At 36.9% G+C, this 27,000-nt stretch overlaps 2 long non-coding RNA genes across 3 annotated transcripts in view; one reads left to right on the plus strand and one right to left on the minus strand.

Moving 5' to 3' along the window:
* Positions 1–27,000, plus strand: part of LOC103465996 (uncharacterized) — a 73,583-nt gene that overhangs the window by 40,791 nt on the left and 5,792 nt on the right. The gene's annotated exons all lie outside the window — the stretch shown is intronic.
* On the minus strand, positions 11,042–12,089 carry LOC103465994 (uncharacterized). The gene is made up of 3 exons (XR_533899.1): positions 11,999–12,089; positions 11,811–11,916; positions 11,042–11,365 (listed from the first exon to the last, which is right to left on the minus strand). It is a non-coding gene; the product is annotated as an uncharacterized LOC103465994 (long non-coding RNA).

The raw sequence follows: 27,000 nt of genomic DNA on the forward strand, positions 1-27,000 counted from the left end.
ACATGCAAAGTAAATTTGCTATTGTCTGCATCAGTGTTGTGCAAAGGACCCTAAACAACCAGCACATGTATTAATTCAGTGAAATTACTTTCAATACACATGGTAATTAATCATTTTSMRMYWATTCATATTAGTTCCAATGTCCTAAATTTTATGCGCGCGCGTGTGTGTGCGTGTTCATCTGTTTGCGTGTGTGTTTATCTGTCTGTGTGAGCACAAGATAGAACAGAAGGTGTGAAAAGCGGATGTGACCACAGGCTCCAGATAAGACAGCCAAGCCTGTCTATCCACAATTCTGCTTTTGCCCGTCTCTTCTCCTTGACTAAATCTAAATAAGATCAGTTGGGTGTTTAAAGCCCTCTCCGCAGCCAAGTCCTCACATCTCCTCCTAATCRATTCAGCACATATCAACCCCTGCATTTTATTCAGTTAGGTTGCAACTTAGGTGGCGGAGCATTAGGACGTATTACGTTTACATAAATAAACGAAATGTAAAAGAAACCAGAATATCTCAAATTAACTTCAAAATAAGTGTTAGGTTAAATGTAAAATGCTTTGTGATGCCTTTACATTTGGCATCGGCATAAGAATATAGACTCTAGTCACTTTCTTATGTTCTTTCTTATGAAGGTTTGACCTCATTTGTCAGCAGAACTTTCTCATTTATTATGACACAAGCCAAAGACGATATTGGAAACATTTCTAATTTGTTTGCTTTGACTTCACAGCATCATATAACTGCAGCAGATTTGTCAGCTCCACATCCTTAAATCTCCCCCTCCACCGCATCTCAAAGATACTCTAATGGACTGAGACCAGGTGACTGTAGGGTCTGCTGACATGCAAAAAACCTGTTATTGTGTCTTTAAAATAACAGTCTGAGATGGTGTAATGGTACATTGCCACATGGTATATTCTTTTTCTGGACATGGTAATCCAGAGATGGGTATTCTGTTGCCATAAGTGGGTGGACACTAAGGTTCAACTTGAACCAAGGAATCTAAAGCATGATGAGAAAATTTTCATTACTACCATAATCTGGAACTGTTGCTACAAGACAGAATGGATCCATCTTTTGATTGACTGAATTTTGCAGCTAAAATCAAGACTCACTATTTTTTTTCCCCAACCTTGTGAATTTAGGTGAACTGGTGTGATTTGGAGCCTTTTTCGTCCTGTTCTTAGTTGACAGGATTGGCACCCAGTGTGGAACTCTGTAGCTATAGCCAATTGCTTAATCTGTCGTTCATTCAGAGATGGTGTGAAAAGTACCTCGTTTGTGAAAAGTGGTTGTTTGAGCTGCTATGGCATTTCTGTCATTTTGAACAAACTTTTTTAATCATCTCTGACATTAACAAGATGGCATAGTCCACCCAACTGCCACACACTTGATTCTTCAGTAAACCGAGAGTTGGTGAGGTGTGGAAAATCTCAGTAGATCAGCAGTTTAGCTTCCTTATGATTGGTTTATTCAGTATTTATGTAAAACAATTTGATGAGGTGTATGTAATAAAGCAGCCGGTGAGTGTAAGTTTAACATGCCCTTATGAAGATAAACTAAATATATTTGGGATTACGGTCCACCCTTGCCCATCCTGTCCACATTGTCTTTCAGTTTGTAATATATTATGTCTTCACTGGTTGCTCTGCTGCATGTGTGTCATATATTGAAGCAGAAACAAACCCCACATACCTATCTAAAAAAAGGTTGGGAAGGGACACATCACCATGACAACACAGGGAGGAGTAGAATGTAAGCCATTAAAAAGATGGAAGCAACGTTGTGTATCTAAGTCTCTCATTTCTGCGCAGAGGCAGAAACATATACCGTATGTGTGCAGGGATAAATTATCGCACGCTCGCATGAATGCAGAGAAACGTACACAAGAAATATACACACACTCAAGCGTCCTTCCAACACACAACCATGTAATGTGCACATCCTTTGTGATCCATTTAGTCCGTGCTTGCCTAATTTGCCACAGTGATGACAAACTCAAGTAATTTCTTCTTCGTCTTTTTATTCCAGTTCAGTGAACTCTTGAACAATTCAGTTTGAACTTTGATTACTTGCTGCTCATTTGCATAATTTTGGTTTAAGCCCATAAGTCCTCTGTTAAACAGAAATAGAGTGACTGGTGGAGAACTTTTGGCTGTTTAGAAACAAGTTCTACGTTTACTTTTTTTTTTTTTTGCCCTGAAAACAGTTTGATAACTAAACAGATCAATCTTAGTTATTGAATAATTTTTACAATAATTCATCTTAAATAAATTATTATTTTTAGCTTTGAAGTTAATTCAGATGCTGATCGAACTGTGGTAAAATGACACTTTAATGCTATGTTGAATTTTTTTCAAGCACAAAGTTTGTCAGAAAGAGTAAAAAAAATAAATAAATAACAAAGAGTTAACAGTGTCATCTGGTGGCCGTTTTAAGTATTGAAGGTTTTATTGAAAAAATGTTCTCTGCTTGTTTACCAGTTTTAGATTCTCCCAAAGGGAGTGCATGAAATTTTCCCTTTGTTGTGCTTTGATTTCCCTTTATTTATTTTTTTTTAAAGTTGGAGGCCTAGAATCTTTTTWAAAATCTTGATGTGTCTGTATGCACGTGTACACAGGGAGAGACTTGCCCACTCACACAGACGCAGGCCTAGGATAGCTGTATTTTTCTGTGACACCAAATTTATTTAATCAATTCTACACAAGCCCCAGCTGTCCAGCATGAAGTGTTTCCCAATTATCTTAATGTGATTTGCTCTCCGCTGTTGGGTGCTAGTATTCTGATTACGATGTAATAAGATGACGCTGGGTGAAACACACACATACTCACGCACACAGACATACACACTCTTTCCCTGCGGTGCGCTCGTGTCACAAGATAGACACCCTTAGAAGCGATGGGACAAGCTATGACAAAGAACTGGGGAGAAAAAAACGTAAACCAAAGGAGAATAGGGGTGATAGAATGAAGAAAAGGGATGGATGTGGGGTACAAAGAGACAGACAGACAGAGCGCAYGCCCACGGCTCCACTGTTCTCAAAGCAAAACAGCACGTCCAGCAAAAAGGCAGAGCAAATTTCATCCTAACTGTGTGTTGACAGGGTTGACGAGACATTAAATGCGCATTAGGCAGGGGGGATGTCACAACCCCTATTGGGCAGACAGAACATAACAAGACAGAGAGAGATGACAGATCAGTATATCAACACTGGGCCCTGTGAGCTCTCATGAATCCCTGCAGGCAGCCCTGACTCTCCCAGTTCCTCCCTTCAGTTTAATCCTACACGGAAAAATACTAAAGAGATTGCAATTTTGACACCTATGTGACTTTGTAAAGACTGTCCGGACTCGACTCAGGCACTAACATGACATCAAGTACGTGGTGGTGAAATGTAAACTTTATGTGTAGCGTATCACGGTTGAAGCAAAAAGCAGAGCAGTGAGCCTGCTGTCATCGGGGAGGCACGGTGACAAACGAGGGGAAGGAGGGTTAAACTACGGAGAGAAAAATTGTGGTTCTCTTAGGTATTCTTTAAAGACCAAAACAGAGGGCATGGCTTGAACCCCTGAGATGCATCCTTCCGTCTGACTTATCTTTGGAACATGGTGCCAGAGGACAGAGGATTAAAATTTGTTGCTGGTCTGTTTTTAGAGCCTTGAGGCTWCAGGGACAGGTAACACAAATAGCCAAGAGCCCTGGAGTTGGAAAAGGATACAGAAGCAAAACATAGTAGATGAAAGAGCTTGGTCAGATATTATCATGTTGTTTGTGTATGGCAATTAGCGAGTAGATGTGTGTGAATGTGAGTGTTTGTTCTTTATTTGGAGAAAAGGGAAAAATGTTTGTCACAATTTGGAAAAGTTTAATTTCTTGTGTGTTGATAAAGGAACTCTATAAACGTGTTCGACTTAAACCGTTTCACATAAAATCACTTTATCTTAGATGTGGAGATAAAGTGATCCATAACTTTGAAGTGGTTTTCAAACTTCTTTTTGCAAAAAAAACTTAAAGATAAAAGAACAAAGAAAAAAAAAACCCTGTAAATTCTCATGTCTATTTATATTTATAATTTGTAAAATCGCCTTTCACAGCAATTATAGTTTAAATAGTTAAAGTTTTTTTTTGGGTAGATCTTCACCAGCTTTCCAGATGTAGAGGCAGGAATTGCCACAATTGCATATTAAGTAGATCTGTACTGTGAATAGGTTAGTGTAAAACACAAATGATAAAGTGATTATATTTTTATAGTGTTTTTCTAGTCATACCGTAGTGTTTTACAGTCATTTTCACCCAGTTACACTCAATAACCTAGTTGATAATTATACCTGAGCTGTGGATTTCAAAAGCTTCTCCAGAGTTATTCATGGGCCTCTTGTTGGCTTCTCTGATTAATGCTCCTCTTGCCCGTCCTGTCAGCCTGGGCGGATACCCATGTTTAGGTTTGCAGATGTGCCACATTTTTCCATGTTTGTGTCATATATCGAGCAGTGCTCCGCAAAATRTATTGAGCTTGGAACGTTATTTCATAAGCCAAGCATGCTTTAAACTTCTTCAGAACATTTCTTTTTGACCAGTTCTGTTCTTCATTCTCATTTATCCTGTATGTTACTTAATATTTTTTAAAAAGCCTTAAAGGTCTTCAAAGATCAACTATTTATGCTGAAATTAAATTAACCTGTAATTAACTCTATTGCCATATTAGCTGCYTTGTAGAAGCAGTAATTGCAATAAATTATTTTAGGGACATCAGAGTAAAAAGGGCTGAATACAGATCGATGTCAAGACTTTTCAGGTCAAACGGAAAATAAATAACAATATAAATAATAAAATGAAAATAAATTCCCCTCGATTTTTTGTGTTGATGGTTTACAATCTCAATAAATTAAATTTTATTGTGTTTTATGGTTGCAATATGACAAAATGTGATATAGTTAAGGTGATTTTGCAAGACAATACTTGTTTTTTTCTCTGCCAGTACCTACACTTTTCTCATTATATTTCAAACTGTGATTGTTACTTCAGCTTTAACTTGGTAGCAGTTGTGTCTGACTATTACTAGCTTGCACTAGAATTTAAGCAGCTTTATTTTCAGGATTTTATGGGTAATTATCACTCAAGGATCTCTTATTATATTACCTAATGTGACAGCCAGATCTAAAGTGTTCCAAACATTAACACTCTCATGGTAATTCACTGCAGATTTTTCTGACACATATGTGCGCATCGGTACCAAAAGAGGGGGAATAAATGATCTTATTTTGGGACTGACTGCCCACATAAGTACGACCTGATCCCATACCGAACTGCTGTCATAAAGTTACATTGCTGACATGCTAATGGTATCCCTGTCAGTGTTTTCAATTTCACAGTCAATGGCCTCTATGTGGTTAGGTTTAATTGCAGCATTATCAGGGGAGTTTTGAATCTGTATGTCTCTCTGTATTCACAGGTATGTGTGTGTGTGTGTGTGTGTGTGTGTGTGTGTGTGTGCGTGCGTGCGTGCGTGCGTGTGCGTGTGTGTGTGTGCGCGTGCGATTGTGTGTCAAAAAGAGACCTATGCTCCATTTGATTTGTTTGTGCGTTTGTGCGATTGATGTCAACACTGAGTTGAATGCATCCTGGTAGGAAGTTGTTTGTTATTATTTTATTTTATTTTATTTATTTATTTTTTTTGATACAACATAGCAATACAAGACACTATTAATGTAACCCTTTCTATTTTATACATATAAATACCAAAGGTACACATAGGTATTGTCCAGCACTTTATGTATTACTGATTTAAGAAGATGCAACTCATCAGAAGTTCTAATAGTTTACTGAAAACTTCCTGTAAGTTTTAGATGCACAAGAGCCATATTGTATAATGAAATTCTGAAATTTGGGGTTCAGGGTCCTCTTTTATTTTACGAAAAATGTACCTAACACAAGTTTAAAACTTCCTAGAGTGCAGAAACAAACAACACTCCATGATTAATTGCACTGTTGGTAACTKTGTAATAAAAGGCCTAAAAAACATAATATATTCTCACAGCAGCTTGTTTGCACACTGAAAGATTAGTTGGAGTTCCCAAATCCTGATCTTTGATCTTCTCTTTGTGCGCAGCAGAAACACTAATTCAAGTCCTCAACCTGCCTTATTTAACGGAACTGCAGCAATGATGATCTACCTGTATGGGCAAGAAAAGACAAGTAGCTTTTCTCTAAGATATTTCCTCAGTAGTAAGTCCCCAAGTTTTATATACTCAGCTGACTTTGAATGCACAGTTATTGTTAGGATCAGACGTATAAAAATGTATCTGAAGTTGACCAAAATGTACCAAAATTAGTTTAATGTCTTGTTTAACGCCCCAGGTTGAAATTATTATATTCTGGGATTATATAAATGACCTGAGTTGATCTCGGCTAGATTTACTCACATAGGCCTTTATTAAATGTTCTAGCTTGCTTTTTCCATTTTGAAGAGTTTGTAAAAGAAACAGGTTTCTGTGAGATCGCATCAGTTTTTCACACCAGAGAAACAGGAAGGGCTGAAAAATTGATAAAAGATCATAAATACTGGTGATCTCTAAAATATAAGTGGAAATTAAAATGATGTTTCAGTTAGGGTTTATTACATAGAAACTGTTAGAGATGCAGCTAATTGTGAATTGCAAAACGGTATTTCTGTAAAATTTGACTCTTCTTGCCTTCAGTTTTATACGCAGTGATTAAATTTACTTAAACTAAATGCTGAGTTTCTAAACATTTTTTGTTTGAAATGCTATTGCAATAAAAAGAATTAATTTTGATACTTTTAACAGCTTTTGTATGAGAAAAAAAGCACCTACACTTCAAGCATTTTAAGACATCCCTTTAGGTTGTTTTTGTGTCAAAAAGTAAAAAAGTAGTGAAATACCTTCAGGGGCTGTTTCACAGTTTGGGTATTTACTTCAGCAGTGCTTGAATAGGAAGTACTTTTTAATCCAAATTACTCAGAAGTTTCAGGCCTTGAGGCTTTCAAAAGCCTAAATGACTTGACCTGCTGGGTTCAACATAAAACCTGAGAAGAAGATTTTGGGTGATCGCAAGATAATACCAAAAAATATCTACTCAGTTGGGACTGAAATCTGTGGTTAAGATCTTGTATAACTTCTAGTCCTTGCCACCAAGATATTAGTGTAAAGAACTCCTCTGTGGAGTCAGTCCCAAAATAAGATCATTTGGCTTTTGTGATACAGGCTTAGAGTATTTATTTTAGTTTTCATGAATGACAGGATCTTCCAATAAACTATATCTTTCAGATTTAGAAAACTACATTAAAAAAATAAACTTTAGACTAACATTGTGTCTTTAATCAAACACTGGATTTTGAGCTATTTGTCTAAACTACAATATTTCACCTGCAGGTGAAAGATCTTGTGAAATTGCCTTTATAAAAAATGTTAATGTGAAATACATATTTCATATTGTTTGAGGTGTGTGCTGCTCACAGACATCAAACACATAATCAGACTATTTCACCAACCAGACATCAAAGGTTTCAGTTCTTTTCCGGCTCCATCTGTACTCTCTTTCCTTTCAGTCACTCCCCAGACACTGGGACATTTTTGGGTAGTCAACGGACCATTTCCTTTTAAAAGTTATAGTCAAATTTAGTGGTCTCAGAGGGGAAGTGAGCTCATGAAACAATGTTGGTAACAAGAGAGTGGGAGTGATGCTCAGTTCTTTCCAAGTGATCCTTGAAAGGAAGCCGCAAAGCACACATTTTCATTTGATTRTTTAAACATTGAAGTTCAATTTATAAAACCTTCCTTTTCTCGTGGTTGGTAGCCATTAATCTGAAAGTGGCTTTACACAGGAAGCTGTGCATTTATGGAACCATTTGTGTTATAGTGTCCATGTGCAGAACACTCCAGGTTTATATTGTTAATAAAGAAGACAACAGCTGTTTCTGTARTGACCTCTAAAGACKAACAATTAGAYGGSGAACTTTATACTATACAATTGGAATTGTATATTTTAAGCATAGTGTATTGAATACTTGAGTTGGTGTAATGCAGTCGTGCCCCCAAGTATTAATTTCTAAGTANTGATCGGTGGAGCTGAATGTATAACATTGAGGCATGGATGAGTGTCATATATCTCTGAATGCATGGCATTCATTATGTATTATGTTTTCTGTGTGTGTTTTTTTAACTGACTTTTCTAATATGATTGAGTGTATTTGCTTCATAAAATAAATATAAAAAAGGGGCATGTGATTACATATTACAATGACAAACACATAACTYAGATGTTGAGAAGCTACTGACTATTTGGGAACAACGGCTGAGTAAAATCAAGTGGTTTTTGTCTCTCCATGTTGAGCAGTGCAAATGAAAACACTTCAAAATGCTTAAGTCCAGAGCCAAATGGAACCTTTTATGTCTTGAAAGGTTCATTTCATCCACTATTTTATGAATGGCTGTTAGAAAGGCTTAAAGGCTTTAACATCTAAATCCAATACACACAGGTGAAAAATGGATGATCTCTTGTTTCTTTTTTTTCTTGTGACCAGAGAGCAGTGAGATGTTAAAGTATTGACAAAATTGAAAGAACAATGTATTGTCAAAAGTAGAGTACTTGGCCATCATAAATGAGAGAAGACAAAAAATAAGGGATAGACATGATCACAGGAGGATGAAATTTGTATGAATAAATCTAAATCTAAAAAAAAAGAAAAAAAAAAACATCCACAGTAAAAATCTCAAACATGTTTGTGGTAAAATGTAATTAAAATTGTGGATTTTATAGGGTAAAAAGTGACATCCAGTTTTTTTCCCCCCTCCTTATTGGACAGAAATAGGGAAACTCCGAAATGACATTGTCATGACTAAGTGACAAAAATGGCTTGAACCCAAAAGAGGCACTGTCCTGTATAGGCTGTTTCACATTAAGAATTTATTCCAGAATATCTATTAATCTGCACAATAGCCTGCACAAGTCAAATATTTATTAGCTCTGATTAGGAAATTCATATTTTAGATGTGACTGTGTCTCATTCTTCTCAGCTCATAAATATTCACATCATTCCTGATGATAACTCCAGAACATGTGAGACGAGACAGATTTTCTCTGTCAAAGATTAGCCTGTCCAGGCAAGTAACATATCTTTAAAAGTTTGTTTGAACTTTATTTCACTGCATGTAGGGAAAATTGCTGGTTGAATATTTGGGACACTTGTTTACATTTAGTTTAATTTGCAGTCCTGGTGGGTTGGAATATGTTTGCTTTTACATTGTGTTCTACCTAAACTAATGGCAGTTTCTGTGTGTTTATAATGGAGATCAGAAGTGTACATATACTCGCCACCTACTGGTTAACTGGACGGGTAGAGGAGGAAAAAGGTGGGTAACAATTTTAATCTGTAGGGGATTTGTTAGTGTGAACAAACTCCATGCTAGTAGCATGTTGTCTTTAGAGGCTACAGACACCTCCAATTGTGTGCTGCACAGGTCATGGGGACTTTCTCTTTCGCTGTATTGAAAATCTCCTAAGACACTCCACCACACAAACACGCAGAAAAAGCAAAGTGATGTGGCGTTTCTCCCTGCTGCTCTATCTCAGTATTAAAACTACCCTTAGAAGCAGAGTAGTAGAACATGATTTTGCAAAATACATAAAACATTTCACATGTATCAACCAATCAACAGCCGAAGGGCTGGTGGGGGATGTTAGAAATTTGTGGATTGAAAGCAAAAGAGAATTCAGAGTGTTGTCCAGGCCACCATGTGTCCAGTGGGTTTAATGAGCCGCTCTACACACCGAGACAGGCACACAACACTGAACTTCAGGTGTCAGCTGTTGTAGCTCTTTGGTCTCTCATATGCAATTAATAAACCATTCCTGGTAAGTTTTACAAAGCTTTTGTGTTTTCACCTGGTTAACTTCATCWTCAATTTACACTTGTAGAATTATTGTTTGCCTTATTGAGAACTTTACCTGACTGCCCTTTAGATTTGTTCTCTGCTTTTGCTGCGAGGGAAAGTGTTTGACCTGTAATAAGCTAATCCGTGTGCAGCCTTGGTGAGAGACGGTGTTCTCTCAGGCTGAACCATCACTGCAAAGTCGCCCCTCACTTAATGACTTTGCGCTTCATGGAAAAACCCGACCAAGAGAGATTACATATTAAAAAAAAAGGCAGAGAGAGAAAGAAGGACAGAAAAAAGACAAAAAAAAAAGCAATGCAGGGAGAAAGAGTGAGGGGTGAGCAGCGGAGCATGTCAGGTCTACTAAGGCTGTGTAAATTGCTTCGGACTGGTGTTGATCTTGATTACTGATTGCTCTTGCGACTGTTCTGTCCAGCAAGTCCTCCAACCTGAACTAGGAAGGAGATTGTTTTCCATTCCCTCTTTGATTTGACCCAAAGACATCCGATGGCATGTATTAAACTTTTACATTTTTGGTTAAATGTCTTGACATGATAAATATTTACAGTCTGTAGAAGCTATATAAATCAGGTCCAGTAAAGAGAGATTTAGATTTTTCTTTCTTGTATACAAGAGCCAATTACTTCAGAAATCAGAAAGATAAACACATTTTACTGTACAATGTTTGTTTCTCAAGTAAAAAAAACAAAAAATAAAAACATGTAGGATGCCTTACTTCTTGTAGTTAATTGTTCCAGTGGGGAAATTAAATTCATTATTATATTGGAAAATTATTTTCTGAACTTTTGTGTGTGAAATGGTGCCTCCCATTTGTCTCTTCATAGATTTTACACTATAGAATAATTTGTAAACCCTTTGACAGCTGATGATTTACAGTAATTGTGTGTCATGTGGTCAGTGTCTTCTGTATAAGATGATACTGTATTTCTGATATTGGGATTTTGCCCAAACTACTGTTAGAACTACAGTAAATGGAAACAATGTGTAAATTAGAGTCTTTAGAAATATTTATTAAAATATATTGTAAATCTGATTTAAGGACTTAAAAGTATTTATCTTCATAATTTGCTAGAACATTAACTACCAAAAGAAACAGCTGTATAGTGGAAACGATATGGACAGGAAACATTAAGTACATGAAGCCATTAGAACACAATCAGGATTAAATGATAGCACTTGAGTATGCTTTCATGTTGCATGTCGTCTTTATAGATTTTTCAGTAATACTTGCTGCATATTCATGAATTGGTCAATTTAGCTTACAACATATTCAAAAGTTATTTTATTAGTATTTTTATTAGGATAAGAAACAAACAGATTGATGCCAAAGGTGACCAGATGGTGGCAAACTATTGGATTGTAGCCACAGCTGCCCTGAGACATTCTGAAAGAGGTGAGGCTGCCATGCACTGGCACCACTGGACTGTCTGACCATCAAGCCGGGTAAAGTGTCTGGACAAAACGAAAGAGACAAGCAGATTGAGGGATCGTACTGGCAACTCACCAATTACAGGATAAACTCCCATCACCGTTGCTCCCAAAGTAATCAGTTTTACACTTCCTGCTTGTTCCTTGTAAATTGATTTCTTGGCAGCAAGTCAACCATGACAACACTGAAAGTTTACACTTTAAATTGCGGCACACCAAGATTTTGAAGAGAGGTTATAATCCGTTTGTGCTACACAGATAAATAATAAAACAATTTGACGTTTCTCTTTCAGCAACTCAATTTCTGAAAGTTACATTAATGATACATCGGCATATATGACTTTAATAAATATAACTTGTGATATTAACTTCTATTTGTCTGTTTGCAAAAGCAATCTGTTCTTAAACAGATGAACCAACCTTAACAAATATTCTGTGTACTAAAAATGAGCAGTAAAGTGGTACTTACTCAGTTATCAGTCCCAAAATGTGGTTAGTTGTGGATGGTCCATATGCAGACAATGGGCATATGGCTCATCCATATCTCTGCATCAAATATCGCTGATATCATATCTCTGATATGATCCATATGCAGACAAAGGGCATCAGAAGTGGAGCAAAAAAAAAAAAAGTTTAATAAAACAAAATGCAACTAACTAAAAGAAAGTAGAAGGTCCACAATCCAGAGAAAATAACAGAAGATAGTAAAACAAAAACAAAAATCTGGACCAAGATGAGCTGTATTTAGCAGATGAACCAATAAAGAACAATGAAAACCAGTGTCATATCTCCACTCTCAACGGAAGAGCAGAGCATGACATTGAATCCAGGTGAGGTAATCAGGAAATTAGGAACAGCTGTGGAACAGAGCCGAGCAGGGAGATTAAGGAAAGATTAATAATTAACACAAACAAAGCTGGATTACACCCAAAGAAAGTAGAAACCAAGCGGGGAAAGACTAAAAGTTATGCAGGAGAATTACAGCCAAGTGCACAAAGAACAATAATAAACTATCTGCAAATGAATGAACAAAACTAACAGCAATAAACAACTGAATATGGCAATACATTTTCTAATAATAATTCATCCAGAAATAATTAGAGGAACTTAAAAGAAAACAAAAACATTTGTGTTTCAGTTTACTCTATTCTAATTTCAAATCACACCTAAGACAAGCAAAAATAATTATTAAATCTAGCTAAATAACACTACAAAGATGTAACTGTGGTGAGAAATTGTGTCAGATGAGAGCGTGGAACCCCTTTTGATGCAAATGTCTTTCTGAACCTGAAAGCTAACCAAAGCCAGGTCTAATTTCAATATCAGATGCGTAGGTCCAGAAACAATGCATGTATTATGCAGGCAGGTGTTGTTCAAATAAAAGGTAGATCAAAATACTGAAAGYTCTGTAAAATGCAGTCCTTATTAAGCAAATTAAATAAGTATTTCTTTTTTGCCTCATCATTCCTTACCCTCTTTCTTCTTCTCTGCCAATTACAGGCTGAGTGGAATCAGTTTTGTCTCTCTGCAATCTCTCGTCCTGTGACCCCTAAACTCATTCTCATGCTAAACTACTTTTCATTTGCTAACGATGTGGCAAGACTTCAGTCAGCAACTCTGAATATGCAAACGGGGTTCCAAAGGTAGAACAGGTTTTATGGAGATGCGCATCCATCGCCGTCGCTTCCACTTACACGCTCTTCTCCCTTTCTGATGACCGCGCGCTCCATGTGTACAGTAACAGTATTTTTTGTGAGTTCATTTACTTTAATTGTGTTTGTATGTGCTGTTTGTGTGTGTGTGTTCGTCTGCGTGCTAACCTCTCATTTAGTCACCCCTCATTTGGTCATTATGTCCACTAATGCAGAGTATGCATGGCTCTACTCATAATCACACTTCTCTGATATGCAAAACAAGCTCTCAACTGCACCTGGCATACAGACACACACTTCTCATCAGCAGCAGACTCCTCTCTCTAATTTGCTTCCTGTTGAAATGTAATTGGAAACTACTCATTCAGACAAAGTGCAAAGGGGTTTTTTGCTCAATGTGGCTGTGTATATTTGTATGGAACAAAGCCTTTATTCAGCAACAAGACACAACAGGGAATTGGAAACAGAAAACAGGCTACAGATGGAGATAATAGAGTTGTTACAGGTGTGTTAAATTTTGCACATGCAAAGTAAATTTGCTATTGTCTGCATCAGTGTTGTGCAAAGGACCCTAAACAACCAGCACATGTATTAATTCAGTGAAATTACTTTCAATACACATGGTAATTAATCATTTTSMRMYWATTCATATTAGTTCCAATGTCCTAAATTTTATGCGCGCGCGTGTGTGTGCGTGTTCATCTGTTTGCGTGTGTGTTTATCTGTCTGTGTGAGCACAAGATAGAACAGAAGGTGTGAAAAGCGGATGTGACCACAGGCTCCAGATAAGACAGCCAAGCCTGTCTATCCACAATTCTGCTTTTGCCCGTCTCTTCTCCTTGACTAAATCTAAATAAGATCAGTTGGGTGTTTAAAGCCCTCTCCGCAGCCAAGTCCTCACATCTCCTCCTAATCRATTCAGCACATATCAACCCCTGCATTTTATTCAGTTAGGTTGCAACTTAGGTGGCGGAGCATTAGGACGTATTACGTTTACATAAATAAACGAAATGTAAAAGAAACCAGAATATCTCAAATTAACTTCAAAATAAGTGTTAGGTTAAATGTAAAATGCTTTGTGATGCCTTTACATTTGGCATCGGCATAAGAATATAGACTCTAGTCACTTTCTTATGTTCTTTCTTATGAAGGTTTGACCTCATTTGTCAGCAGAACTTTCTCATTTATTATGACACAAGCCAAAGACGATATTGGAAACATTTCTAATTTGTTTGCTTTGACTTCACAGCATCATATAACTGCAGCAGATTTGTCAGCTCCACATCCTTAAATCTCCCCCTCCACCGCATCTCAAAGATACTCTAATGGACTGAGACCAGGTGACTGTAGGGTCTGCTGACATGCAAAAAACCTGTTATTGTGTCTTTAAAATAACAGTCTGAGATGGTGTAATGGTACATTGCCACATGGTATATTCTTTTTCTGGACATGGTAATCCAGAGATGGGTATTCTGTTGCCATAAGTGGGTGGACACTAAGGTTCAACTTGAACCAAGGAATCTAAAGCATGATGAGAAAATTTTCATTACTACCATAATCTGGAACTGTTGCTACAAGACAGAATGGATCCATCTTTTGATTGACTGAATTTTGCAGCTAAAATCAAGACTCACTATTTTTTTTCCCCAACCTTGTGAATTTAGGTGAACTGGTGTGATTTGGAGCCTTTTTCGTCCTGTTCTTAGTTGACAGGATTGGCACCCAGTGTGGAACTCTGTAGCTATAGCCAATTGCTTAATCTGTCGTTCATTCAGAGATGGTGTGAAAAGTACCTCGTTTGTGAAAAGTGGTTGTTTGAGCTGCTATGGCATTTCTGTCATTTTGAACAAACTTTTTTAATCATCTCTGACATTAACAAGATGGCATAGTCCACCCAACTGCCACACACTTGATTCTTCAGTAAACCGAGAGTTGGTGAGGTGTGGAAAATCTCAGTAGATCAGCAGTTTAGCTTCCTTATGATTGGTTTATTCAGTATTTATGTAAAACAATTTGATGAGGTGTATGTAATAAAGCAGCCGGTGAGTGTAAGTTTAACATGCCCTTATGAAGATAAACTAAATATATTTGGGATTACGGTCCACCCTTGCCCATCCTGTCCACATTGTCTTTCAGTTTGTAATATATTATGTCTTCACTGGTTGCTCTGCTGCATGTGTGTCATATATTGAAGCAGAAACAAACCCCACATACCTATCTAAAAAAAGGTTGGGAAGGGACACATCACCATGACAACACAGGGAGGAGTAGAATGTAAGCCATTAAAAAGATGGAAGCAACGTTGTGTATCTAAGTCTCTCATTTCTGCGCAGAGGCAGAAACATATACCGTATGTGTGCAGGGATAAATTATCGCACGCTCGCATGAATGCAGAGAAACGTACACAAGAAATATACACACACTCAAGCGTCCTTCCAACACACAACCATGTAATGTGCACATCCTTTGTGATCCATTTAGTCCGTGCTTGCCTAATTTGCCACAGTGATGACAAACTCAAGTAATTTCTTCTTCGTCTTTTTATTCCAGTTCAGTGAACTCTTGAACAATTCAGTTTGAACTTTGATTACTTGCTGCTCATTTGCATAATTTTGGTTTAAGCCCATAAGTCCTCTGTTAAACAGAAATAGAGTGACTGGTGGAGAACTTTTGGCTGTTTAGAAACAAGTTCTACGTTTACTTTTTTTTTTTTTTGCCCTGAAAACAGTTTGATAACTAAACAGATCAATCTTAGTTATTGAATAATTTTTACAATAATTCATCTTAAATAAATTATTATTTTTAGCTTTGAAGTTAATTCAGATGCTGATCGAACTGTGGTAAAATGACACTTTAATGCTATGTTGAATTTTTTTCAAGCACAAAGTTTGTCAGAAAGAGTAAAAAAAATAAATAAATAACAAAGAGTTAACAGTGTCATCTGGTGGCCGTTTTAAGTATTGAAGGTTTTATTGAAAAAATGTTCTCTGCTTGTTTACCAGTTTTAGATTCTCCCAAAGGGAGTGCATGAAATTTTCCCTTTGTTGTGCTTTGATTTCCCTTTATTTATTTTTTTTTAAAGTTGGAGGCCTAGAATCTTTTTWAAAATCTTGATGTGTCTGTATGCACGTGTACACAGGGAGAGACTTGCCCACTCACACAGACGCAGGCCTAGGATAGCTGTATTTTTCTGTGACACCAAATTTATTTAATCAATTCTACACAAGCCCCAGCTGTCCAGCATGAAGTGTTTCCCAATTATCTTAATGTGATTTGCTCTCCGCTGTTGGGTGCTAGTATTCTGATTACGATGTAATAAGATGACGCTGGGTGAAACACACACATACTCACGCACACAGACATACACACTCTTTCCCTGCGGTGCGCTCGTGTCACAAGATAGACACCCTTAGAAGCGATGGGACAAGCTATGACAAAGAACTGGGGAGAAAAAAACGTAAACCAAAGGAGAATAGGGGTGATAGAATGAAGAAAAGGGATGGATGTGGGGTACAAAGAGACAGACAGACAGAGCGCAYGCCCACGGCTCCACTGTTCTCAAAGCAAAACAGCACGTCCAGCAAAAAGGCAGAGCAAATTTCATCCTAACTGTGTGTTGACAGGGTTGACGAGACATTAAATGCGCATTAGGCAGGGGGGATGTCACAACCCCTATTGGGCAGACAGAACATAACAAGACAGAGAGAGATGACAGATCAGTATATCAACACTGGGCCCTGTGAGCTCTCATGAATCCCTGCAGGCAGCCCTGACTCTCCCAGTTCCTCCCTTCAGTTTAATCCTACACGGAAAAATACTAAAGAGATTGCAATTTTGACACCTATGTGACTTTGTAAAGACTGTCCGGACTCGACTCAGGCACTAACATGACATCAAGTACGTGGTGGTGAAATGTAAACTTTATGTGTAGCGTATCACGGTTGAAGCAAAAAGCAGAGCAGTGAGCCTGCTGTCATCGGGGAGGCACGGTGACAAACGAGGGGAAGGAGGGTTAAACTACGGAGAGAAAAATTGTGGTTCTCTTAGGTATTCTTTAAAGACCAAAACAGAGGGCATGGCTTGAACCCCTGAGATGCATCCTTCCGTCTGACTTATCTTTGGAACATGGTGCCAGAGGACAGAGGATTAAAATTTGTTGCTGGTCTGTTTTTAGAGCCTTGAGGCTWCAGGGACAGGTAACACAAATAGCCAAGAGCCCTGGAGTTGGAAAAGGATACAGAAGCAAAACATAGTAGATGAAAGAGCTTGGTCAGATATTATCATGTTGTTTGTGTATGGCAATTAGCGAGTAGATGTGTGTGAATGTGAGTGTTTGTTCTTTATTTGGAGAAAAGGGAAAAATGTTTGTCACAATTTGGAAAAGTTTAATTTCTTGTGTGTTGATAAAGGAACTCTATAAACGTGTTTGACTTAAACCGTTTCACATAAAATCACTTTATCTTAGATGTGGAGATAAAGTGATCCATAACTTTGAAGTGGTTTTCAAACTTCTTTTTGCAAAAAAAAACTTAAAGATAAAAGAACAAAGAAAAAAAAAACCCTGTAAATTCTCATGTCTATTTATATTTATAATTTGTAAAATCGCCTTTCACAGCAATTATAGTTTAAATAGTTAAAGTTTTTTTGGGGGGTAGATCTTCACCAGCTTTCCAGATGTAGAGGCAGGAATTGCCACAATTGCATATTAAGTAGATCTGTACTGTGAATAGGTTAGTGTAAAACACAAATGATAAAGTGATTATATTTTTATAGTGTTTTTCTAGTCATACCGTAGTGTTTTACAGTCATTTTCACCCAGTTACACTCAATAACCTAGTTGATAATTATACCTGAGCTGTGGATTTCAAAAGCTTCTCCAGAGTTATTCATGGGCCTCTTGTTGGCTTCTCTGATTAATGCTCCTCTTGCCCGTCCTGTCAGCCTGGGCGGATACCCATGTTTAGGTTTGCAGATGTGCCACATTTTTCCATGTTTGTGTCATATATCGAGCAGTGCTCCGCAAAATRTATTGAGCTTGGAACGTTATTTCATAAGCCAAGCATGCTTTAAACTTCTTCAGAACATTTCTTTTTGACCAGTTCTGTTCTTCATTCTCATTTATCCTGTATGTTACTTAATATTTTTTAAAAAGCCTTAAAGGTCTTCAAAGATCAACTATTTATGCTGAAATTAAATTAACCTGTAATTAACTCTATTGCCATATTAGCTGCYTTGTAGAAGCAGTAATTGCAATAAATTATTTTAGGGACATCAGAGTAAAAAGGGCTGAATACAGATCGATGTCAAGACTTTTCAGGTCAAACGGAAAATAAATAACAATATAAATAATAAAATGAAAATAAATTCCCCTCGATTTTTTGTGTTGATGGTTTACAATCTCAATAAATTAAATTTTATTGTGTTTTATGGTTGCAATATGACAAAATGTGATATAGTTAAGGTGATTTTGCAAGACAATACTTGTTTTTTTCTCTGCCAGTACCTACACTTTTCTCATTATATTTCAAACTGTGATTGTTACTTCAGCTTTAACTTGGTAGCAGTTGTGTCTGACTATTACTAGCTTGCACTAGAATTTAAGCAGCTTTATTTTCAGGATTTTATGGGTAATTATCACTCAAGGATCTCTTATTATATTACCTAATGTGACAGCCAGATCTAAAGTGTTCCAAACATTAACACTCTCATGGTAATTCACTGCAGATTTTTCTGACACATATGTGCGCATCGGTACCAAAAGAGGGGGAATAAATGATCTTATTTTGGGACTGACTGCCCACATAAGTACGACCTGATCCCATACCGAACTGCTGTCATAAAGTTACATTGCTGACATGCTAATGGTATCCCTGTCAGTGTTTTCAATTTCACAGTCAATGGCCTCTATGTGGTTAGGTTTAATTGCAGCATTATCAGGGGAGTTTTGAATCTGTATGTCTCTCTGTATTCACAGGTATGTGTGTGTGTGTGTGTGTGTGTGTGTGTGTGTGTGTGCGTGCGTGCGTGCGTGCGTGTGCGTGTGTGTGTGTGCGCGTGCGATTGTGTGTCAAAAAGAGACCTATGCTCCATTTGATTTGTTTGTGCGTTTGTGCGATTGATGTCAACACTGAGTTGAATGCATCCTGGTAGGAAGTTGTTTGTTATTATTTTATTTTATTTTATTTATTTATTTTTTTTGATACAACATAGCAATACAAGACACTATTAATGTAACCCTTTCTATTTTATACATATAAATACCAAAGGTACACATAGGTATTGTCCAGCACTTTATGTATTACTGATTTAAGAAGATGCAACTCATCAGAAGTTCTAATAGTTTACTGAAAACTTCCTGTAAGTTTTAGATGCACAAGAGCCATATTGTATAATGAAATTCTGAAATTTGGGGTTCAGGGTCCTCTTTTATTTTACGAAAAATGTACCTAACACAAGTTTAAAACTTCCTAGAGTGCAGAAACAAACAACACTCCATGATTAATTGCACTGTTGGTAACTKTGTAATAAAAGGCCTAAAAAACATAATATATTCTCACAGCAGCTTGTTTGCACACTGAAAGATTAGTTGGAGTTCCCAAATCCTGATCTTTGATCTTCTCTTTGTGCGCAGCAGAAACACTAATTCAAGTCCTCAACCTGCCTTATTTAACGGAACTGCAGCAATGATGATCTACCTGTATGGGCAAGAAAAGACAAGTAGCTTTTCTCTAAGATATTTCCTCAGTAGTAAGTCCCCAAGTTTTATATACTCAGCTGACTTTGAATGCACAGTTATTGTTAGGATCAGACGTATAAAAATGTATCTGAAGTTGACCAAAATGTACCAAAATTAGTTTAATGTCTTGTTTAACGCCCCAGGTTGAAATTATTATATTCTGGGATTATATAAATGACCTGAGTTGATCTCGGCTAGATTTACTCACATAGGCCTTTATTAAATGTTCTAGCTTGCTTTTTCCATTTTGAAGAGTTTGTAAAAGAAACAGGTTTCTGTGAGATCGCATCAGTTTTTCACACCAGAGAAACAGGAAGGGCTGAAAAATTGATAAAAGATCATAAATACTGGTGATCTCTAAAATATAAGTGGAAATTAAAATGATGTTTCAGTTAGGGTTTATTACATAGAAACTGTTAGAGATGCAGCTAATTGTGAATTGCAAAACGGTATTTCTGTAAAATTTGACTCTTCTTGCCTTCAGTTTTATACGCAGTGATTAAATTTACTTAAACTAAATGCTGAGTTTCTAAACATTTTTTGTTTGAAATGCTATTGCAATAAAAAGAATTAATTTTGATACTTTTAACAGCTTTTGTATGAGAAAAAAAGCACCTACACTTCAAGCATTTTAAGACATCCCTTTAGGTTGTTTTTGTGTCAAAAAGTAAAAAAGTAGTGAAATACCTTCAGGGGCTGTTTCACAGTTTGGGTATTTACTTCAGCAGTGCTTGAATAGGAAGTACTTTTTAATCCAAATTACTCAGAAGTTTCAGGCCTTGAGGCTTTCAAAAGCCTAAATGACTTGACCTGCTGGGTTCAACATAAAACCTGAGAAGAAGATTTTGGGTGATCGCAAGATAATACCAAAAAATATCTACTCAGTTGGGACTGAAATCTGTGGTTAAGATCTTGTATAACTTCTAGTCCTTGCCACCAAGATATTAGTGTAAAGAACTCCTCTGTGGAGTCAGTCCCAAAATAAGATCATTTGGCTTTTGTGATACAGGCTTAGAGTATTTATTTTAGTTTTCATGAATGACAGGATCTTCCAATAAACTATATCTTTCAGATTTAGAAAACTACATTAAAAAAATAAACTTTAGACTAACATTGTGTCTTTAATCAAACACTGGATTTTGAGCTATTTGTCTAAACTACAATATTTCACCTGCAGGTGAAAGATCTTGTGAAATTGCCTTTATAAAAAATGTTAATGTGAAATACATATTTCATATTGTTTGAGGTGTGTGCTGCTCACAGACATCAAACACATAATCAGACTATTTCACCAACCAGACATCAAAGGTTTCAGTTCTTTTCCGGCTCCATCTGTACTCTCTTTCCTTTCAGTCACTCCCCAGACACTGGGACATTTTTGGGTAGTCAACGGACCATTTCCTTTTAAAAGTTATAGTCAAATTTAGTGGTCTCAGAGGGGAAGTGAGCTCATGAAACAATGTTGGTAACAAGAGAGTGGGAGTGATGCTCAGTTCTTTCCAAGTGATCCTTGAAAGGAAGCCGCAAAGCACACATTTTCATTTGATTRTTTAAACATTGAAGTTCAATTTATAAAACCTTCCTTTTCTCGTGGTTGGTAGCCATTAATCTGAAAGTGGCTTTACACAGGAAGCTGTGCATTTATGGAACCATTTGTGTTATAGTGTCCATGTGCAGAACACTCCAGGTTTATATTGTTAATAAAGAAGACAACAGCTGTTTCTGTARTGACCTCTAAAGACKAACAATTAGAYGGSGAACTTTATACTATACAATTGGAATTGTATATTTTAAGCATAGTGTATTGAATACTTGAGTTGGTGTAATGCAGTCGTGCCCCCAAGTATTAATTTCTAAGTAYGTATATATTTTTATTTCTTTGATTTTACATTTATGTCTTTATGTCTTGATTGAAGAATATGACTCTGAATGGCTTTATATAAACTTAACATGACTCTCTGGGAAGATGGTGAGTTTATTATGATCTCCTGACTTCCAAAAGGTCTAAATGGGATTGCTAATCCACTTTCAGAATGTTTTTCTTTAATATATTATTTTATTCATTTAATGTGTTTATTTCCCAGGTGGAAGAAGCTGCCTTAAATTAAAAGAAGCTATAGACATCAATCAAATAAAGAAAAGATTAGACCACGTGGGTAGACACAAGTTATTTTTATTTTCATCTTTTTTTAAATTTCTAACATGATAGCAGTGTAAAATAACAGACATGAACTAGAAATGCAAAAGACACATACTTTCATACCACAATAATCTTAACATGCTTGAAAATTGACAAAGAATGACAACATTTCCTTGCAATGGACTAGGAATGGAAGACACTTCTGCTACTTAATTGTCAAAGCAGGAACAAAATGCTCCTGGTGAGTACGAATTGGTGTTAAACTTCCTCTTTCAGACGGTTGCAATTTACCCCTGAAAAGTAAGGATGAAAAATTAAAACTTCTACCTGTTCCAAAAAGAACAAAATGGTTAAGGGATAAATTCACTTGCACCCTTCCTGTAAAGAAACAAAGAAAGAATGAAAAAAAATAAAAAAAACAATAAAAAAATAAACATTTTAAATGTCACATTTGCTTACTTTACATTTTTAGGAAGACACATTGACTCACAGGCCAGTAAAGTTCAATACACATTGGAAACAAACAAAATTAAAATGAAACTATAAATTCCACACAAAAAACTATACATTTCACACAAAAAAGCACAAAGATTTTGCCCCTGCAAAACATAATAGTTCAAGATTAATTTCKTAGCTACCGTGTTGTTTTTCTTCTTCACTTCTTTACTTCACAGAAAAAAGTCATCTCAGATATTCCATAAAAAATGCWGATTTTAAAGTCCTCAAAGTTTTCCTAAACCATTGACTGAAAAAGAGTTTTWRKWWTTTWAWWAWWMYWMMAWYMRKWWTTKGRRSSGSKKRRGGGSYKKWWTWWTWWYYWMMWTYCYTKTGGATATATGACCTGCATTCATGTCAAACAGAAAYGCGGAAACAAGTTCTGCACTGCTCAAGCGTTATTCTCTTAATTTTTTCCAGACTATTGAATCGACAGCATGTTTTCTCAAACCTGCATTCGACCTGACAGTAATGGCAGCAAAATGAAAACAATATCCTTCATTGGCAAATAATGTCAACATACTTGAGGGGTAAGATGAAAGCTGGGTGTGTCCCAGGCAGTGATACGGTACATTCACTGTAGCTGCCAACTATGTCCTTTTTAAGAGTCTGGAGAAAGAACAGAAATGCACACGAGGCAGTTGGTGAACTTCAGTCAGAAAGTGATAAACAGCAGGAGATTGTGCATCTAATGAGCTGTCTTCTTTTTTTATTCAACCCATGTGTCAGTTGAACAGGTGTGCTGTATCAAGCTGCAAAAGATTGCACTTGAAAACTTGAAAGTCTCATTCCCTGAGAAAAAATGATTTTTCTCTTTATTTCTGGTGTGTTTGGAAGCCTGCATCTGTGTGGTGTGCCTGCATGCACATTGAGACAGGAAGCTAATCAGCTGCAAAGCATTCCATATTAACGTGATATATTACTGCTGTGACGGCTAAATCTGATCTTGTAGACTGTCGGCAGAAAGAATTAATCTACTTCAGTTCTAACTAGTGGCACATGTTACAGGCATTAGGATAAGATATTTCCTCCATGCTGACTAATTGTGGTCCTCTTCTGTGCCCTGAATACTTACAGTGTAGATGCAGTCTGCTCTTTTACTTTGAATTAATTGCATAAATTGAACCACATATCACACATGTCAAAGTAAGCATGGAGTTTGAAAGGAAATTTAGTGACAATGCAAAATAACTGAATGACTGAATGAAATACCCAGTGTATCTAAAAAAAAGCCATGGGAGCAACAGAAAGCTAATACTCACACAAGGGCAAAAGGGTCAAGAAGTTAAGAGCAAGGCAGGTTAAGCTTTCAATGAGAGAACTGCCAATAATATGTTGTAACTTTGGATATATTAGATCACATTCCATTGAATATCAACACTTGTTTTTTATGAAAGCAGATGAAACAGCTGGCTAGCCAAAATGCTAGCCAGCTGTTTCTGGCTAGCATTAATGCCATAAATCATGTCGGTGTTCTACACAGTAGATAGTTACACAGTTACACAGTCTTGATTCTGTGGTTATGATGGCAATACAAATGCCTTGGCTATGTAGCTTTCTATTATTTCCAGAGATAAAAAAACAAAACAAAAAAAAACTCTTGTTAGCAAACTAGAAACAATGAATACTCTCTTACACACTCTCATACGTAAGTATTCAGGTGACCCCATGATGGACACCTAGTGATTGATTACCAGCCTCAGGCTATTGCTTTCTCTGAATTTCCTGGTTTTTAACTCTAGCTTTYTGGAAAGATCCTTGCCCTTTTTTGTTGCCATGAACTCACCAGGTTGAAGTCATGATTCATGCTGGGATCTTCCCAGCATGAATCATGAGATGAGACTAGAGATGAGACTAGAGACAGTTCTGCAGCTGGTTTGACATAAAGACAGAGGTGAAAGAAGATATGTCTATAATTGGGTTGACGCCTTATTTCTTGCATTCACTCTTAAGTGTGGCTATATGTTATATATAGATAGTTATATGTGCAGATCAGTTCTGTCTTTGAGCAGTTAGTATTTACTCAATTTGTGTGACTTATTGGCAAAAAAAATTACATTTAGTGTCGACTAAATATATATATTTTTCTTTATCTATATCCCTATATGGCTTGCGATTAAGAACTGTTGCTGAAAATGACAACAACAAAAAAATGATTCCGTGTCTTGCAATATTATTTTCTTTCATGTAGTGGGATCACTTGAATCCCAGACTGCCTGATGGCTGGCAGTTTTTAATGTGCTTCATGCAACTTTGTATCTTAGAGTAACCACCTGCACAACTTGTGCTTTGGGAATGAAGAGAGTCAGCCGTGGAAAATTGTCCCTGAAGTTTGCAAGTATGAACCGACTTTGGATTCGATAAATGCTTTTTCGGCAATATCTCAAGAAAGACAGATATAGAGAGAAGTGGTAAGTTTACATATGAAGCCAGCTATCCCTGTATTCATAGACCTTAACCTTGCCTTTTTGAAGTGTTTTTTGAATATGAACTYCATTGGTGTCCTTAAAGTATTAWCAAGGACTAATAATTATTGGTTCACATAGACCTTCAATTTCTAAACTGCTAGAATCCTATTCAAATGCTTGAAAATGATTTGCATCTGTGTGGTTTGCATGCATGCACATATAAACAGGAAACTAATCAGCTTAAATTTGCAGGGAAATTCATGGGAAATGCACAAAAAATCAGATGCCATAATGCCATCAAATTTTAAAAAATGCATGCTGACTTTTATGTCATAATGTATATATTTGCTTCTAATTCATGCTGCACTGTCTTCATGGAGTTTTCATGTATTTCCACTAAATACAAGATTTAATTATTGTTTCCCCCCAGGTTGTTTATTTTTTCTTCTAGAGTCTAAAATCATGTATGTAAAAGTAATTTCAAGATCAATAACTAACCCTATTAATGAGTGTGTATTAAAGTRTATGATTGTGTCTGTGTGTTTACCCTCTGATGGCCTGGTGAGCTGTTCAAGACAWATTCTGTCTTATACCAGGTGACAGTTGGACTAGGGTCTAGATTCTCTGCCCTCAGGAGGGCAGGAATTGATTAGGCATCTTCATGATTGTACAATGCATTTGAGCTACTAAACCAGTTTTATCATTTCCATTGATTCACCATGTGAGGTACATGAGCACCTACAAAAATGTGTTTGTGTAATGGAAACAAGCATATTATGGTATGTACCACAACACTGGGTTTTGTAGATATTACAGAGGAACCAGTCTTTACTCGTAKAGTCTCATTGCACAGCGTGTAACCTTTATATCTATTTCATATGTCACTGTTGAAAATTAGGGACCTCAAATAACCTTGTTAGTTTGCTAATTGCGTTTCTTCTTTTAAGAGCCATGTGGTATTGGTTTTGGTGGCATTGCTCCAATCTAATGAGCTATCCCTTGAGGAAGAAAAAAATAAAACCCTACAGATTTATAACCACCTCCTAACTGAATCTTGAAATTGACCCTGTGATTTGAAAGGTTAAAAATTTACTGCAAGCAACCCACAAGCTCAGCTAATGACCATTACTAGAGACGATAAGCAGATAAAGGGTTTCCTATTACAAACTTTATCACTCCTTTTCTTTTTCTTAACTCTGTCCTGTTTCTCCCCTTCCTCTTTACTGCCATATGCAAGTGTCAAAGTCAGATGGCTTAATGCCAAAGAATAATGTTTGTTGTTTGCAGAAGATGACGTGAAAGGATGCGCATCAAAATAATTGTTTCGGCCAWTGTTTTTATTTGAACTTCCCACATCCTACAATGYAAAGCTGTGACATTTGTCCTAATTCAATGACTTGTAGGACAAACATTCAGACTGAAGTAGCTTTGGCAAACATCATCCAAACAGAATGTAGGTACTTCAGGCAAAACATATAAGATGTAGACAAAACAAAACATGTTGGAAATAAAGTTGTTGAGTTACAGAACCATAGATGAGGTCGCTTTGCAAATAAATATCTTGTCCACAAAAACCACCTGAAATAAWTTTTTTTTCCATGCGCTGGAACTTGGCAGTTACATTGGCTTAACAGTTCAAGATTACTTACCGAACACATATTTGATACTGTTTTCCACACAGCAGTGCAGCTGTATTCATGCAATGAGCTGCTGAAGATTATTGTTGCGTGAAACAATTTAGTGTTACCAGGCTGTGACAGTGTGCAGCAGGGAGGTGTGCTAACATGGTGCAAAAAGGGATTTGTGCCACAGAGAGTGAAAGTCCACATTTAGAACCGAGGGCTGCAACTTTATCTTTCCYATATTCCACCACACTTGTTTAGAGATGAACCCGGTACAAGTCATTTCCTGTTTCAGCACCAACACCCTATAGGTTAATGAGTGCCACCGTWGAGGGAAACCCTGCCACCACTCCTACCACATTATTCCAGTCTGTCCAATTCCTGCTTTCACTTCACAGTGACTCATTGTACAAATCWTTCCTCATTTCCTCTGCAGTAAGGGTTTTGGGCTCTGTGGTGGCAGTCAGAGTATGCCAGACAGCCGCTTAACACAGCACTCATTATTGCCTAATGGACGTAAAGGTGTTTTAATGGCCAGGTCTGGCCTGTTCAGCTGGTCATTTTCCATCTGCGGCTTTCTGTGAGGCCCTTATTACAAATCTTGTT

Source organism: Poecilia reticulata, linkage group LG6 (assembly GCF_000633615.1).
Source record: "Poecilia reticulata strain Guanapo linkage group LG6, Guppy_female_1.0+MT, whole genome shotgun sequence".
Taxonomy (NCBI): domain Eukaryota; kingdom Metazoa; phylum Chordata; class Actinopteri; order Cyprinodontiformes; family Poeciliidae; genus Poecilia; species Poecilia reticulata.